This window comes from Phyllobates terribilis, unplaced genomic scaffold (assembly GCF_046119375.1).
Source record: "Phyllobates terribilis strain yellow unplaced genomic scaffold, ASM4611937v1 Scaffold_11__3_contigs__length_659146591, whole genome shotgun sequence".
Classification (NCBI taxonomy): domain Eukaryota; kingdom Metazoa; phylum Chordata; class Amphibia; order Anura; family Dendrobatidae; genus Phyllobates; species Phyllobates terribilis.
The window spans coordinates 574,224,088-574,241,975 of NW_027362771.1; the positions used below are offsets into that span (position 1 = coordinate 574,224,088).

At 44.5% G+C, this 17,888-nt stretch overlaps 6 non-coding genes across 6 annotated transcripts; all 6 read right to left on the reverse strand.

Annotated features, from left to right (window-relative positions):
- Positions 1–910: 910 nt before the first annotated feature.
- Positions 911–1,050, reverse strand: LOC141168270 (U4 spliceosomal RNA). Its single transcript, XR_012252012.1, has one exon. It is a non-coding gene; the product is annotated as a U4 spliceosomal RNA (small nuclear RNA).
- A 4,047-nt stretch (positions 1,051–5,097) lies between these two features.
- On the reverse strand, positions 5,098–5,237 carry LOC141168135 (U4 spliceosomal RNA). The gene has a single exon (XR_012251885.1). It is a non-coding gene; the product is annotated as a U4 spliceosomal RNA (small nuclear RNA).
- Positions 5,238–6,933: 1,696 nt separating this feature from the next.
- Positions 6,934–7,006, reverse strand: TRNAK-UUU (transfer RNA lysine (anticodon UUU)). The gene has a single exon. It is a non-coding gene; the product is annotated as a tRNA-Lys (tRNA).
- A 6,072-nt stretch (positions 7,007–13,078) lies between these two features.
- On the reverse strand, positions 13,079–13,218 carry LOC141168431 (U4 spliceosomal RNA). The gene has a single exon (XR_012252168.1). It is a non-coding gene; the product is annotated as a U4 spliceosomal RNA (small nuclear RNA).
- A 701-nt stretch (positions 13,219–13,919) lies between these two features.
- Positions 13,920–13,992, reverse strand: TRNAK-UUU (transfer RNA lysine (anticodon UUU)). The gene has a single exon. It is a non-coding gene; the product is annotated as a tRNA-Lys (tRNA).
- A 631-nt stretch (positions 13,993–14,623) lies between these two features.
- TRNAK-UUU (transfer RNA lysine (anticodon UUU)) lies at positions 14,624–14,696 on the reverse strand. The gene has a single exon. It is a non-coding gene; the product is annotated as a tRNA-Lys (tRNA).
- Between the last annotated feature and the right edge of the window lie 3,192 nt (positions 14,697–17,888).

The following is a 17,888-nucleotide window of genomic DNA, read 5'->3' on the forward strand; positions in this document are numbered from 1 at the left end:
CTATGTGCCCCATCCAGGTCCCCTCTTGTGGCTATGTGCCCCCTGTGCTGTTCTTCACACACATAAAAAAAAAAGATGATTCTCACCTGTCCTCCGTTCCCTCGGCGGCCTTCCTGCAGATGTGGCCCGCAGGCACCACAGAGTCCGACCCCTTGACGATCCCGACCTGGTCCAGGAGGAGCCGCCGACAGCAGCGCTGCATTGCCGCACACAGACTGTCTCCCAGCACAGCATTTCCAATGACAGCCGCTGACCAATCAGAGGCCAGCAGCTGACATCAGCGTACGGCAATGACGTCATACTCGCTGCGCCGACACGCAGATATCAGCTGCTGGCCTCTGATTGGTCAGCGGCTGTCATTGGAAATGCTGTGCTGGGAAACAGTCTCTGTGCGGCAATTCAGCGCTGCTGTCGGCGGCTCCTCCTGGACCAGGTCGGGATCATCAAGGGGTCTGTGCCTGCGGGCCGCGTGTTTGAGACCCCTGCTATAAAGGACATATTATGAACTAGGGGTGGAAGAGAACACTATACAGGGACTTATGATGAATTAGGGGGGGTGGCAAATGCCATAAGGGACTTTTAATCAATTGTTGGCTGAGGGATGCTGTTATCAGACACTTATAGATAATAACTAATAGTGACTGTAATACCGCAATACCATGCCCACATAACAAGAAAAAAACAACAACATGACTACATGGAGAAATCTCCGGGGAAGCAGCTGACTAGATAGTAATCCTGTAATTGATCCCGCACGTTTCTTTGCTGATTCTCTTGTCCTCGGGGAAGTGAAATGTTACTTATAATTCTCAGCCCGACACATGTAACATACGGCTCCAATACAACTGTATATAGAATTACTCCAGTTAAACAGCAATAGCTCTTTTTCTACTATTAACCACCTATTCAGTCTCCTGGGAGACCGTCAAAAATTGCCATGCTGACTGTATTACGATCCCTCATGGCGGGGTATTGGGAAAAGTTTTCAACTAGCAATAATCACGCCTCGGATAAACCTCATGGGCTATGATACTGCCACTGCGCAAAGCTGGAGGCCATCTGTGAGGAGCTGCGGCCTCCGGATCTGGGGCTCTGTCTACACTGAGGAGAGACAAAGTCATTAGGGGGCTGTGGGAGCAAAGGATTCTGGGAGTGGATATGCTAATAAACCCCTCCCTTAAGAAGAATTGGTAGCAGGGAGGATGGCGAACATTTTTCCAGCGATGTTGCTGTGTGGGGCCACATTTCGTTATTATTTGTGCCGAGCTGTAGGAGCTTTTAACGGTACCTTTTTAGGGTACGTATGATGTTACAGTCGCTTTTTATATGCAGGAACCAAAAATTCTATTTTATTATTTTTTTGTTACTGTTTCTTTACATTTTACACTATTTGGTGTAAAATAATTGCGGATTTCCATAGATCTAAGGTTTATGGGCCCAGAAAAATAGTAGTTTTATTTCCAGGTAGTGGAGGGAGATAATGCAACAGATGTCTTAGAGAGAAATTGTAAAATCCATAAAGATATCTCCAGACATGGGACATATCACCCTCACATTGAACATATGGGATTAATTATAACTGGGGAAGTGAGAAAGAGCTGAACATTGAAGTAGGGACTTCCTGCTGTGAGCAGGTAATTACATTAAGGCCACGTCCCCACTATCAGTATTTGGTCAGTATTCGGTCAGTATTTTTTCTCAGGAGTGGGAGACAAAACCAGGAGTGGGTGATAAATGCAGAATTTATGCACTTATTTCTATTATACCTTTTCTCTGATTGTTCCTCACCTGGTTTTGGCTCCTACTCCTGAGAAAAAATACTGACCAAATACTGACTAAATACTGATAGTGGGATCGTGGCCTTAGGGATCTGATGGGAACCAGCCAACAAACTTAGGATTCTTATGCTCAGAGGCAGAGAAGTATAGGGGCTTCCTCTGTTCATGGAATTATCTCAGACACTCAGGAGCCAGTGGTCAGTGATGAATATTGGGGTTGCATCAATCCGATATTTATGGGAGAAATATTTTCAGCGCTGTAGCGAAAGGACAACCATAATGCATTCACTCACATCATGGTAAGGCCATCCGAACCCCTCCAACTTAATATCATTCCGATGGATGATGCTATCTGTGCCATGTTTCATCTCTATAGAAAGGTAAAATCGTGATAGAAAACACAATAATATCTCCCACCTGGGACCTCCAGGGGCAAAGATATGCTGAAAGTTGGAAATCTCATAAACTTCTAAAAGACCTAGCACATCCCATGACAGGCCCCCATATAAGCTCACTGAGGGGAGGCATGTGCGGGTAACCTTGATCTAATAAAAAGCAAAGTTTGTGTTTTTGGTATTTGTCAGTTCTGGAAGACACAGTACTCTGTCATTCTGTCTATTGCTCTAAGGAATACTTTCTTCCACTAAGCTCTGATTCATTTCCATGATTAGGTTTAGTACTTTTCTCTTATTATCCCTTTTATTTTATGTAATTGAATATATACCATATTGTTTTGTTCCCCTTTTGTATCATCTTTGTATATTTTTATAAACACTGCCTACCTTTCTGGATTTATATATTTTATTAACTATATAAAATTTAATATCGCTGTTCCTCTGGCTCTGTAAACCGCAACCCTGAAGCCATACGCTATCTGTAAAGGGTGTCCAATCAGAGGTGGTGGCAGCGAGCAGTGGTTCCCTTTTGTTATTGTGGAGCTGGCAGTGACCATACGGGGGGTATATATATATATATATATATATATATATATATATGTATATATACATATACATATATTCCATGCGTTGGAATTGGAGGTGCATATACCGTACACTCACTGTGAGTTCCTCAATAACCGGCCTTGTAGTAGAAGCAGCTGTGGCCTCGTCCATCACTCGTCAGTCTATTGTGTAATTGTCCTGACCATAAGAGGCAGCTGAGTTGCATCCCCTGACATCTGGTGGCAGTGATCGAATCTGTATGGTCTCCCAGAGAAATAACAACATGTGTGGTGATAATCACAACTTGAGAATGGGATCGCTAGGAGCACAAATATGGCGACAACACAGAATCATGAGCACAAATATGGCGGCATCAGACACAAGAGTACAAAGATGGAGGCCACACAGTATTATCCGGAGTACAAAGATTGCGGCACCAGAGCCACCACAAGAGTACAAAGATGGCAGCTGCACAGTATTATCAGGAGTAAAAAGATGGCGGCACCAGACACACCACAAGAGTACAAAGATGACGGCCGCACAGTATTTTCAGGAGTACAAAGATGGCGACACCAGACACACCACAAGAGTACAAAGATAGCGGCCGCACAGTATTATCAGGAGTACAAAGATGGCGGCACCAGACACACCACAAGAGTACAAAGATAGCGGCCGCACAGTATTATCAGGAGTACAAAGATGGCGGCACCAGACACACCACAAGAGTACAAAGATAGCGGCCGCACAGTATTATCAGGAGTACAAAGATGGCGGCACAAGACACTCCACAAGAGTGCAAAGATGGCGGCCGCACAGTAATATCAGGAGTACAAACATGGCGGCACCAGAGCCACCACAAGAGTACAAAGATGGCGGCAGCACAGTATTATCAGGAGTACAAACATTGCGGCACCAGAGCTACCACAGGAGTACAAAGATGGCGGCACCAGAGCTACCAGAAGAGTGCAAAGATGGCGGCACCAGAGCTACCACAAGAGTGCAAAGATGGCGGCCGCACAGTATTATCAGGAGTACAAAGATGGCGGCACCAGACACACCACAAGAGTACAAAGATAGCGGCCGCACAGTATTATCAGGAGTACAAAGATGGCGACATCAGAGCCACCACAAGAGTACAAAGATGGCGGCAGCAGAGCTACCACAAGAGTGCAAAGATGGCGGCACCAGAGCTACCACAAGAGTACAAAGATGGCGGCCGCACAGTATTATCAGGAGTACAAAGATGGCGGCACCAGAGCTACCACAAGAGTGCAAAGATGGCGGCCGCACAGTATTATCAGGAGTACAAAGATGGCGGCACCAGAGCTACCACAAGAGTGCAAAGATGGCGGCCGCACAGTATTATCAGGAGTACAAAGATGGCGGCACCAGAGCTACCACAAGAGTGCAAAGATGACGGCACCAGAGCTACCACAAGAGTGCAAAGATGGCGGCCGCACAGTATTATCAGGGGTATAAAGATGGCAGCATCAGAGCCACCACAAGAGTACAAAGATGGCGGCCGCACAGTATTATCAGGAGTACAAAGATGGCGGCACCAGACTCACCACAAGAGTACAAAGATAGCGGCCGCACAGTATTATCAGGAGTACAAAGATGGCAGCATCAGAGCTACCACAAGAGTGCAAAGATGGAGGCCGCACAGTATTATCAGGAGTACAAAGATGGCGGCACCAGAGCTACCACAAGAGTGCAAAGATGACGGCACCAGAGCTACCACAAGAGTACAAAGATGGCGGCCGCACAGTATTATCAGGAGTACAAAGATGGCGACCGCACAGTATTATCAGGAGTACAAAGATGGCAGCATCAGAGCCACCACAAGAGTACAAAGATGGCGGCCGCACAGTATTATCAGGAGTACAAAGATGGCGGCACCAGACTCACCACAAGAGTACAAAGATAGCGGCCGCACAGTATTATCAGGAGTACAAAGATGGCAGCATCAGAGCCACCACAAGAGTACAAAGATGGCGGCACCAGAGCTACCACAAGAGTACAAAGATGGCGGCACCAGAGCTACCACAAGAGTGCAAAGATGGCGGCACCAGAGCTACCACAAGAGTACAAAGATGACGGCCGCACAGTATTATCAGGAGTACAAAGATGGCAGCATCAGAGCCACCACAAGAGTACAAAGATGGCAGCCGCACAGTATTATCAGCAGTACAAAGATGGCGGCCGCACAGTATTATAAGGAGTACAAAGACGGCAGCATCAGAGCTACCACACGAGTACAAAGATGGCCACCACATTGCACAACTGAAAGCACTAACATGACAAACTCCAACCACAAAGCTCACAGATTGCTATTTGCACACCACCCATCCTTAGTCTGCTCTTTACCACCTATTCAGTCTCCTGGGAGACTGTCAAAAATTGCCATGCTGACTGTATTTCAAGTCATCATGGCGGGGTATTGGGAAAAGTTTTCAACTAGCAATAATCACGCCTCGGATAAACCTCATGGGCTATGATACTGCCACTGCGCAAAGCTGGAGGCCATCTGTGAGGAGCTGCGGCCTCCGGATCTGGGGCTCTGTCTACACTGAGGAGAGACAAAGCCATTAGGGGGCTGTGGGAGCAAAGGATTCTGGGAGTGGATATCCTAATAACACCCCTCCCCTAAGTCTGTAATGGCAGAAAGAAAAGCTCCCCAGGCTGGGGGAGGGTGTTTATGCACTGATATAATACCGTTATTCCTATTTATGGAGGCGAATATTAAGCAATTGCAGGTTTAAGTCCCCTAAGGGGACTGATAAAAATAAGATCATGCCCATCTGTGCGTCCAGAATAGGATGTACAGAGGCTGCCTGTATAGAGGTGAGTATTAAGCAATCGCAGGTCCAAGTCCCCAAAGGGGACTGATAAAAATAAAATCACTCCCCTTTTACCAATATGTAAAAAAATTAGAACATTGGGTATTGCTGGGTTTCTAAATATCTGAACTAATAAAATATTTTTATCCCAAATGCTACAAGCCGAAACCGAAGAAAAAAAAATCTAAATGGCAGAATTGCAGGGGAGGTTGGGGGAGGGGTCATGTCACCTCCCAAAATAAAGTGGAATTAAAACAGATACGAAAGTCATATGGACCCCAAAATGGTACAATATAGACTACACCTCGCCCCGAAAAAAACAAGACCTCGCACAACTCTAACAACCCAAAAAATAAAAGTTATGGCTTTCAGAATATGATGGCTGAAACAAGATATTTTTATTTAAAGCAGTTTGATTTTTTTTTTTTACAGTAAAACAACTATATAAAATGTGACATCACGATGATCGCACTGACAAGTAGAAGAAAGTTATCAGGTCATTTTTACAGCAACTTGAACGCCAAAAAATCAAAACTCAAATAACAATGGCGGAATCAAAACTTTTTCATTACTTGGAATTTTTCCCACTATTCAGTATATTTTATGGCAAAATGAATGCTATCATACAACACTAAATCTCGTCCCGCAAGAGATGAGCTCTCATACAGCAACGCGGATGGAGAAATAAAAATGTTGTGGCTTTTAGAAAACAGAGAGAAAAAAAAATAGATTGGCCACTTCTTTCATCGTCAGCCTGCAGACAAGTCAGATCTCCCACCTCCACAAAATAGGAAAGCACATCTATTATAACCGCATGATTCAGTCTCAAAAATGCAACTACTAGTTTATAGCAATTTTTCGGAGTTACAAAAAACAGCGCCACCCCTGTGAACAGGTTGTTTGTGGTATTGCAGCTAGGCCCTATTCTCTTCAATAGAGCTGAGCAGTAATACCAGACTTAATCGGGTTTTTGCACCATCCAGAAATTTCTAGACAGTTCTTTATGGGTTTTCAATGTGTCCATAAACCATGTTCTCTGTTTGTGACTTTCGAAAAGTTGTTCAGAAAAAAAATAAAAATCAGGCTGGCGGCTCCGGACACAACTCTGGACTAGTGTGGAACAGACATTTTTTTCTAATCCTTGACAAAAACTGACCAATGTGACTTCTGACTAATTAACGAATCAGCCTCGGGTTATTTATACTTACCCGAAATCTGTATAAAGCCGGGTCTTCCCCAAGGTGATCCAAAAAGGGACGGTGTAATCTGTGGCCTATGGATGCCACAATATGGGAAACTGTGCAGGTGACCTTACATACATATCATGCAGTTGTTTGAAAAAAAATGTCATGAAATTTTATTAGATAACAATTCTGCCCAAACAGGGACTTGAACCCTGGACCCTCAGATTAAAAGTCTGATGCTCTACTGACTGAGCTATCCAGGCCCTGTGGAAAACATAGGAATGGTAAGATTTCAGTGTGGAACTAACAACAACTAACACCTTGTATTATATAAATACATCATTTCTTGCACCTGGGAAGTATGAAGGGATCTATACTGATACCATATATTACATGCACGCTCACTGAAGCCCATAGGATGAATGCCTCCTTGGACCTGCCAGGGTCAGTCACAGAGGTTATGTTCCCTCTGTAAGTGACCTAAGGCTGCACACCATAACTACTGATGTGCACAGCTCCCGCCTGCTTTGTGTGCCCCCTATGACTGATCCTGAGTAGCAGGAAACATCCGATGTTCAAGGGGTCACCTACGCAGTCACACAGTAATACCATTTGGAGCCACAAGGCCGAGCGCCATCTCTGCACAGTTCCCCGTCACTTCCGCTCGGACCATACACATAACATGAGAGCAACAAGAGCCTGTACTATGTGCAAAAAGAGTCTGTACTATGTGCAACAGGAGCCTGTACTATGTGCAACAAGATCAACATAATGGAACGCCAACATGGCAGCAACATAAAGAAAATGAATAATATTTAGTCTGTCTCTTATAAGAAGGTGTGTAGACAGTTTTGTTTAACCATTTTACAATGTAACCGCTGCAGCCAATCACTAGCCATAGCAGTGACCAATGTGATCACAGACTGGCTGCAGTGATCCCACATCTGTACGGCCTAAGAGGATGTACAGTGACTGGCTGTTTATGAAGTATGGAGGCGAGTATTTTTTCAACTTTTTAAAGGGTTTTTCTATTATTAAGTTTTCTATCTCCGTAGGCTCGCCCAGTGAAAATAATAATAAACTGTGTTTTCCTCACTCCCCGATACTTCCGAGCTGCCTGTCTGTCATTGCTTCCCGTCCTGTCAAGAGGCTGCAGCAGTGATGCCACAACTTGTGACCACTACAGCCAATCACTGAGGTCGGCATCAGTCTGGTGATTGGCTGCAGTGGTCACGTTCTGTAGTTGTGATGTCTCGCCAGCAACTTGTCAACAAAGACCAGAGGAAGCGACAGGAAGGCAGCGCTGGATATTAGGAAGTCTGGTGACATAGAGACGTTTATCCTCGGAAACACTTTGAAGATTTCTGTCCTGGACAACCCCTTTAAGGTGATTAGACCGGATCATAGTCAGCTGAAAGGCTCCATGTACATCGAAAGAGACCACGCTCTCTCCCTGTGGGGTCTGTCCTCTAACTTAGGTTGGGTCTGTGATTCCCCTTCCCCCATCACTTGCGGTTTTGTTTTTTTATCACACACTTTTAGTGTTTTTCTTAATTTATTTATTTTTTCTGTAGAAAAGTCTGTGTGACCCCAGAAAGAAACAGTTGCTATGAAAGTCTTTGGTGTCCATAGCAACCAATCACAGAGCAGCTTTCATTTTACCAGAGCTGTGTAAGAAATGAAATCCGGACCGTGATTGGTTGCTATGGGAAACAAAGACAACCACCGGTGCAAGCTCTGATCGCTGCTGTTCAACCCTCTGACAATGTCTGACAGCGGCATGTAAATGGTCGTGATTTGTCTGCACCCATCTCGACCCCCCAAATTCCCACCCACTCCTGCAATGTGATTGCATGGTGCCGATGGGTTACCATGACAGCCGGGGGTCTAGTGAAGGCCCCTGTCACTGCTATGTTTGTACATACAAGTACAGAAAACTTCACCTAATAAATACTATTCATTGTCCAAAAAAAAACAAAGTGCTTTACAAACATGTACTGTATTAGAAATCATGGCTGCTTTCTTCCAAAAACAGCGCCACTCCGGTTCACAGGTTGTGTGTGGTATTGCAACTGAGCTCCATTTACTAAAATAAAGCTGAGCAGTAATTCCAGACACGACCCGTCCATAACGGCGGAGCTCCGTCCAGAGGAAAGGTTAATCTAAGACCGGTTTCACAAATCTGCGGTCCACAGTCTGGGTGCGATCCATGATGTACGGAGCGGCTGCGGGTCTCTTATATCAGGCAATCGCAGGGTTAAACCCCGAAGGGACTGAAAAAAAATCAAAGACATTTAAAGAAAAAAATTAAAATTATATACCGTATATTCCGGCGTATAAGACGACCCCCCCTACTTTCCTGTTAAAATAGAGTTTAGGATATATTCACCGTATAGGACTACCCCTTTTCCAACGCATACCAAACACCGGTAAAAATTTTAAAAAAAACAGATTTGAATTTAACATGGTCCTTTTTTAATTTAAATTCTTATGACATGCAGGTATATAGCAGGAAAACTGTCACTCATAAACATAAGGCATACAACAACAACATTACTATCATCCATTTTCATCAGCGGCATACACCGGTACCCGACAATTTACAACAGAAAGAATAGAGCTTCACACATAGATTAGATAGATAGAAACATGTCAGTCACATATATATGAAGTACAGTGACAGTGTTGCTTACTGTACTTGTCATTTAGTGTAAAGGATTTATTTAAAAAAATAATAGTGTTTTCATGCACCGTCTCTTTAAAAAAGCCGGCCGGCAATTCAGCATCTGTACCCGACAATTTAGAATAGAAGGAATAGAGAATCATACATAGATTAGATAGATAGAAACATGTCAGTCACATATATATGAAGTACAGTGATAGTGTTGGTTACTGTACTTGTCATTTAGTGTTAAAATAAAGGATTTATTTAAAAAAACATTGGCGTGGGGTTCCCCTTAATTTTAGTCTCTAGCGGAGGTTAAGCAGACAGCTGGGGCAGATGTTTGAAGCCTGGGAAGGGGGTAATACCCACGGAGCTTCCCAGGCTACTAATATCAGCCCCCAGCTGAATACCTAGCCTTTACTAGCTATTAAAATGGGGGATCCCCCCAAAAAAATGACGTGGGGTCCCCCCTATTTTAATAGCTAGCAAAGGCTAGGCAGACAGCTGGGGGCTGATATTAATAGCCCAGGAAGGGTGCCATGAATATTGGCCCCCTCCCAGGCTAGAAACACCAGCCGTCAGCCGCCCCAGAAATGGCGCATCCATAGGATGCGCCAATTCTGGCACTTAGCCTCGCTCTTCCCACTGCCCTGTAGCGGTGGCAGGGGGTAATAGGGCTGGGGTTCATGTCAGCGCCAGCTGCCATGAAGCCCAGGTTAGTAATGATGGGCGTCTATAAGACACCCCCATTGCTAACCTACAAAGTGTTAAAAAGAAAAAACACACACTACACCAAGAAAAAAATAAATTATTTGAAATAAACCACACCATTTTATTTAATTCTTAGTTTACTAAAAAAAAAATAGTTACCTGTCCACGTTCCTGCGCTGATCTCTCAAGCACAGCTGTCACATCTGGAGATGGTGACAGCTGTGCATGGCTGCTGTAAGCTCACGCTGCCGGGAACACGTCCGCTCCCGGCAGCGGGAGCCACTGACTGAGGTCACCGGAGTGCATTCAGTCAGCGCAGCTCCGGAGACCTCCTTTACGGCACTGCTGTACCGTGGGAATTTCTCACGATACAGCAGGGCCGTAAAGAAGCTGACCGGAGCAGCGCTGCCTGAACTCCAGTGAACCCGCTTATACAATGATGGGGCTGCTTTACGGCCCCGTCATTCTAGCGGCGGCAGTGGTTTAGAGCGGTCACATTTTATGTGGCTGCTCTAAACTGGAGATCTTCGTGGGACACTCGTGGACTACTACGGAGGGGTAAGGATAAGGTTGTGGTTTATTATTTTATATTTTATTACAGGAGATCGATGGCTTCGGGGAATTAGGTGTCTAGGTGAGTATAGGTGTAGTTTTTTATTTTTTACTTTATTTTAGGTGGCGATCGGCGGGGACAGGTAATGTATGAACTAATTTATTGTAGGTAACCACTGGCCACCAATGACATGTATTTAACATTTATTGGGGACACAGTAGGGCAATTTATATAGCAGGATCAGGCTGATGGGAACTACTGCTCCCATCGAGCTGATCCTGCTGGCAGGAATGGACGGGGGACAGACATAGGCCGATGGGAGTAGTAGTGTCACATCGGCCTATGTCTGCCTGCACGCACACACCCGCACACATCGCACAGACACCGCGCACACCCGCAGACATCGCACAAACACCGCACACATCGCACAGACACCGCACACACCCGCACACACTCGCAGACATCGCACAGACACCGCGCACACCCGCACACACTCGCAGACATCTCACAGACACCGCACACACCCGCAGACATCGCACAGACACCCCACACACACTCGCAGACACACGCACAGACACCCGCACACACCAATCATGACGGGTCTGGGAGGTGAGGCTGACCTGTGAGACCGTGGGAAAGTTCATGTGAGTTCATGCAATGCAGTGAAGCATGAACTCACATGAACCCTCTGAGGGCACCGCGGCGACTTCAAATGAACAGCTGATCGGCATCACCTGATACCTCAGCTGTTCATTTGAAATAACCGGCAGGAAAGCGCAGCACAGAACGGGAAAGCCGGCGGTGAAGTCTTTTCACTGCCGGCTTCCCCGCCCGGGTCCTTCGCTCCCCGCTCCTTGGTGCTGCGCTCCCCGCCCGGTCCTAACTTACGATCGGGATGGGAGGTGGCGAGGGGAGCGGAGGATCGGGGTGGGAGGCTGCGGGGAAGCAGTATGGGGCTGTGTGATTGTTTAAAACTTCCCAGCTCCGGACACAGCGCAGCGCTTCTGTGACAAGTGAAAGCTGTCGGCACAGAAGCCCTGCGCTGTGTCCGGAGCTGGGAAGACACTGCGATGTGTCAGAAAAGTTCGCTAGGTTCTGTCTGTCTCCGCTGCTGGGAATACGCTGCGCTGTGTCAGTTTCAGCACAGAAGCGCTGACTGTCTGGACCTACCGCCGCCGTATTTTAACTCCCTCCACCTTATATTAACTCCCACATGGCAGAGATACGGCCACGGCAGCTTATTAACACCCCCAGAGTATCCCCGCATGTCAATTTCTGAAAGTTCAAAAACATTACCGGCGTATAAGACGACCCCAGACTAGACAGAAGATTTTTCAGTCTTCAAAAGTCGTCTTATACGCCGGAATATACGGTATATATTGAATAAATATATTTAAATAAATCGTATTTTCTCAGTTTAAGAAGAAAAAAATAGATATACATATCATATCTATATTTAAATACATATTATATATATATCATTTTATATACATATATTTAAATATATATTATAATATTTAAAGAAAAAATAAAAATTATGTGCATATATATATATATATATAATCTTTAACATTTTTTAGATTTTTCAAAAAATGTTCATATCTAATATTTATAATATTTAAAGAAGAAATAAAAATATATTTATATATACATATATATCCAAAAAAGACAAACGCAGCAGCACTCCATTGTTCAATATAGGGCGAACTTTTTCAAGCTGGAAAAAGTTTCACATTTTGAACGAAACGTTGCCCTGACGTGATGGGTCAATAAATCCCCCTATATTGGACTATGGAGCGCTGCCTTTGTCTTTGCTGGACGTCTTGAGGTTTGGTTTTGCCTGTAAGGCGTATTTAGCACCCAACTGTTTTTGTAATAACTTTGCTAGTGCTGCACCTGTATTTTTCTAATTATATATTCATATAAATAAATATAAATATATATATATATATATATACACACATATGTACAGTATATATAGAATTTTTTCATGTATTGTTTTACATTTTCTGATATGTATATATATATATACACATATACTATCAGTACTATTTTGGGGTCTATATGACTTTTTTATCTCTTATTATTCCATCATATTTTGGGAGGTGACCAAAAAAATCCCAGAGAATTTGCCATTTACACTTTCTTCTGTTTTGGTGCACGCCGTATATAATAAATAGTATTTTATATATGTACCAAGCGATAACAAATGTGTTAATTTTTTATTTATTTTTGGAAAAGTGGGTGTTTGATCTTTATACACACAGATAAATATATATATATATAATTCTTCCTGCATGGAACAAGTTCTCATTGGCATAGAAATATACCTGAAATGTTATAATTTCTAGAATATTGATCCTACAGCACATGGCCGATTCAGATCTATCTCAACCACCTATTCAGTCTCCTGGGAGACTGTCAAAAATTGCCATGCTGACTGTATTACGAGCCCTCATGGCGGGGTATTGGGAAAAGTTTTCAACTAGCAATAATCACGCCTCGGATAAACCTCATGGGTTTTGATACTGCCACTGCGCAAAGCTGGAGGCCATCTGTGAGGAGCTGCGGCCTCCGGATCTGGGGCTCTGTCTACACTGAGGAGAGACAAAGTCATTAGGGGACTGTGGGAGCAAAGGATTCTGGGAGTGGATATGCTAATAACACCCCTCCCCTAAGACTGTAATGAAAGAAAGAAAAGCCTCCCAGGCTGGGGGAGGGGAGAGGGTTCATCCTCCATCTGACCATAGTGTCACCACCTCCTGCTATACAGACTGTCTGCTCCTGTGTCCTGGGGGAACCTTCACTTATGTATTACAGGATTGCATTACCAGGAACTTCCTGATGATGGCGCAAGAAGAGAAGCAATACTGTCATGCTGTGACCATATAATAACAAATAGTGACTTATAACCGCCAAACCATCAGCACATAATAACAGAAAATAGTGATTAAATACCGCCATACCATCACCACATTATAATACTAAATAGTGACTGAATACCGCCATATAGTGCCCTCTATACAGACTGTGCACAAGTTCCTATATTACATTACCAGTGATCGCCTGTTGTTGGCGCCAAAAGTGCAGCTAAGGAAAACAAGGTCACCACCCAAAACTAACTGGAATCAAAGATATTACAGTAACCGTGATATTTTCTTGAACAGTCGCCATCATTCGTCCTTCCCTAGGTCTCTTATATCCTTTAGAAATAGCGTTTATTGGTTTCATCTTTATTAAAAGCTTCCGCCCGAACAGGGACTTGAACCCTGGACCCTCAGATTAAAAGTCTGATGGTCTACCGACTGAGCTATCCGGGCTTCTGTACATGATCTCTGGCACAATGACTTTCTCCTGTATTATCGGCCGTCTGCTCCTCCTTTCTGGTTACAGACTATCACCACTCACCACTATACGTTCTGTCCATTGGTTTCTACGTCCTGGAAGGGAACCGTCTCTTCTGTATTCCAGACCTGTCCAGCAATGCAGAGATGATCCCATAAGAGGGAACGATTGAATTGGAGGGAGGACGCCATCAGGGACTTGTAATGACTTGTGGATGGGACAGGATGATATCAGGGACTTATAATAAACTGGAGAGTGTCAAATAGTGACTGATTACTTCCATACCAAGACCACATAATAACACCAAATAGGGACTGAATACCGCCATATAGTCCCCCTATACAGACTGTCCACATGTTTCTACTACGTGGAATATGTAACGAGCCCTCACTTATGTTCTAGTACATTACATTACCAGTGATTGCCTGTTGTTGGCGCCAAGAGAGCAGCTAAGGAGAACATGGTCACCACTTAAGACTGTCCAAAATCAAAAGAATTCTGCTAACAATGATATTTTCCTGAATAGTCTCCATCATTTGTCCTTCTCTAGGTCTCTTATATCCTTATGAAATGACATTTATTGTTTTCCTCTTTGTTAAAAGCTTCCGCCCGAACAGGGACTTGAACCCTGGACCCTCAGATTAAAAGTCTGATGCTCTACCGACTGAGCTATCCGGGCTTCTGTACATGATCACTGACACAATGATTTTCTGCTGCAGCTGTCAGCCGTCTGCTCCTCCTTTCTGGTTACATAGTATCACACACACACTTTCTCCTACAACTATCTGCTTTCTGCTTTTCTTTCCAGTTACACAGTATCACCACCTGTGCACACATTCAGACACAATGACTTTCTTCTGAATTATTGGCCATCTGCTCCTCTTTTCGGGTTACACACTATCACCACTTCCAACTATTCATACTGTCCATTGGTTTCCACGTGCTGAAAAAAAAATTCACTTCTGTATTCCAGACATGTCCAGCAATGCAGAGATGATCTCATAAGACATAACATTTGAATTGGGGAGAGGACATCATCAGGGACTTATAATGACTTGGGCGGTGGGAGAGGATGATATCAGGGACTGGACAAAGTCACTTGTGGCAAGTTAAAGGCGTGGGCAATATGAAAATCACAGCTGAAACCAGATAAAAAAAAAAAAGAGACGACGTTGACTCAATCTTTACATTGTGTATCTGTGTGTGCCATACTAAGCATGGAGAACAGAAAAAGGAGACGAGAACTGTCTGAGGACTTGAGGATCAAAATTGTTGAAAAATATCAACAATTTCAAGGTTACAAGTCCATCTTCAGAGATCTTGATGTTCCTTTGTCCACGGTGCACAACATAATCAAGAAGTTTACAACCCATAGCACTGTAGCTAATCTCCCTGGACGTGTACGGCAGAGAAAAATTGTTGAAAGGTTGCAACGCAGGATAGTCCTGGCAAAAGGAGCCCCAGTCAGGTTCCAAAGAAATTCAAGCTGTCCTGCAAGCTGAGGGTGTATCAGTGTCAGCGCGAGCTATCCACCGACATTTGAATGAAATGAACCGCTATGGTGGGAGATCCAGGAGGACTCCCCTGCTGACCTAGAGACATAAAAAAGCTAGACCAAATAGTACGCGAGTAAGACAAAATCCTTCTGGGAAAGCATTTTATGGATGAGACCAAGATAGAGCTTTTTGGTAAAGCACATAATTCTACTGTTTACCAAAAACAGAATGAGACGTACAAAGAAATCAACACAGTACTTAGAGTCAAATATGGTGGAGGTTCAAAGATGTTTTGGGGTTGTTTTGCTGCCTCTGGAACTGGGTGATTTATTGTGTGCAAGGTATTATGGAATCTGAGGATTTTGGGTCACAATGTATTGCCCGGTGTCAGAAAGCCGGGATTGCATCCTAGGTCATGGGTCTTCCAGCAGGACAATGATCCCAAACATACTTCAAGAAGCCCCCAGAAATGGATGGAAACAAAGCATTGGAGACTTCTGAAGTGGTCAGTAATGAGTCCGGATCTAGATCCCATTGATCACCTGTGGAGAGATCTTACAATTGCTGTTGGGAGAAGACGCCTTCACATATGAGAGACCTGGAGCAATTTGCAAAAGAAGAGTCCAAGATTCCAGGTGAGCTGTCCCATTTTCCTTCTGCCAGCACAAAGCCCGAATTAACGCAGGACTGATAAATAGTTATTCACACACGGCCAGGGAAGAAGTGTGAAAACTTCGTTAGGGAACCAAGCCTCTTGTCTCTGAGAGAGCAGGGGGTAATTACTATGCGGGCTTGCGCTAATTTACATGTAACTGTTGAAGACCAGTTCCCCAGCTTCAAAGGGGAATTTGCAGACATGATGACTCCGATATTAGATATGAAATAATATGAGTTCCATAGGTCCGACAATAACGGGACCCATATGTGGAGTAAGCAAATCAGCCCTGGAATATGCAGGTATTTTTCCACGGCCGTAACCAACATCGGGGGGCCGTAGTGCAAGAACCCCGGAATAGCAGACTGCAGCGATGTGATGTGTAATATCAAAAGAAAGATAAAATCATGAGGGAAAATATGGCGTAGTTTGCGAACTTCTGCGATTAACGAGCGATGAGTTATCGCAAAAGTCTGCATTTCTAATAAAAATCTACAGGCTGAAGACCGGCCCACATGATGTCACCGCAAGGGGCGTGTGGCCAGATCTCTCCTTGGGTATAAAGTAATCTATGGGGAAGACAGAAGTACTCATTGCTGGGGGGAATACGAATTATACGCAAAGGGTCCTGTTCAATAACAGCAATCTGGAGAACCCCCCCTCCCACTATATTGAATCGTCTCCGCGATCGTGTAGTGTAAGTAATTTTCACTCTTTACCCTGTTTATTTTATGTAACTGTTTATGTATTTTAATGCCCCCTTTGTAACATCCTTGTATATATTTTTCCTAAACACTGCCTCCCTTTTGGATTAAATATAAAATTTAATAGTTCTGTTTCTTTTGTTCTGTAATCGTTCTCCTCCCCGAAGCCATAAACGCTACCGGGTTGGTTCCTGACCCGATACAAGTCCATTAATACCGGGCTGTATCAAACCAGAACTGGTGGCAGCATACCATCTGGAGGATTTGAGGAAGGCTGGCAGTGACGGTCGGAGGTGTGGATATATATTACTGGCGCAGCCAGGGAAATATATATATACCGCCCTCACTGCAGAGGGCCTCAAATACCCAGTGGGCTACAGGACGGCCTCTCCGGCGACCACTCGCTCTAGGTGCAGTACCTTGACTGACCTGAGAGGCGAGGGGGCGCCAGAGAGTTGTGCCTGTATTGTGGCGTCACGGATTGGTGACGTGTAAGGGACAACACACCCCAGTGTCTTCCCCCGCTGGTGGCAGCTTCCTGGCACTACTTACTCTAGGTGCAGTGCCTTGACTGACCTGAGAGGCATGGGGGCGCCAGAGAGCTGCACTCACCGGCCGGCAAGTTTTCCTGAGAAATTGGTGGCAAGCGGTGGGATATTACAGAACATCAGTGGCTGGATTGAGCAATCATTCCTGTCACTGAAAACTTGCATGATTCTTGCGAGAATTCTGTGCAGAGTTTTAAGAAATCAGACTCAGTGTTTTAATATTTTTTATCTGGGACATTACTATACGTGTAGCAGTTGCATCCCCTCCCTTCTCTTGTTTTTCTATCCTATCTTTTATTTGGCAAACAATGGCTACACGTGGAGAGCCCTGGTATCAACAGCAGACGAAGCCCACTCTCATCGCCCTCTGTGAGCTGAGGCAGATTGACCCCACGGGCAAAAACAAGGCCCAAATGATTGCTGAACTGTTACAAGGTGCTGCAGAGCCCGTCCGACAGCAAAGCCCTG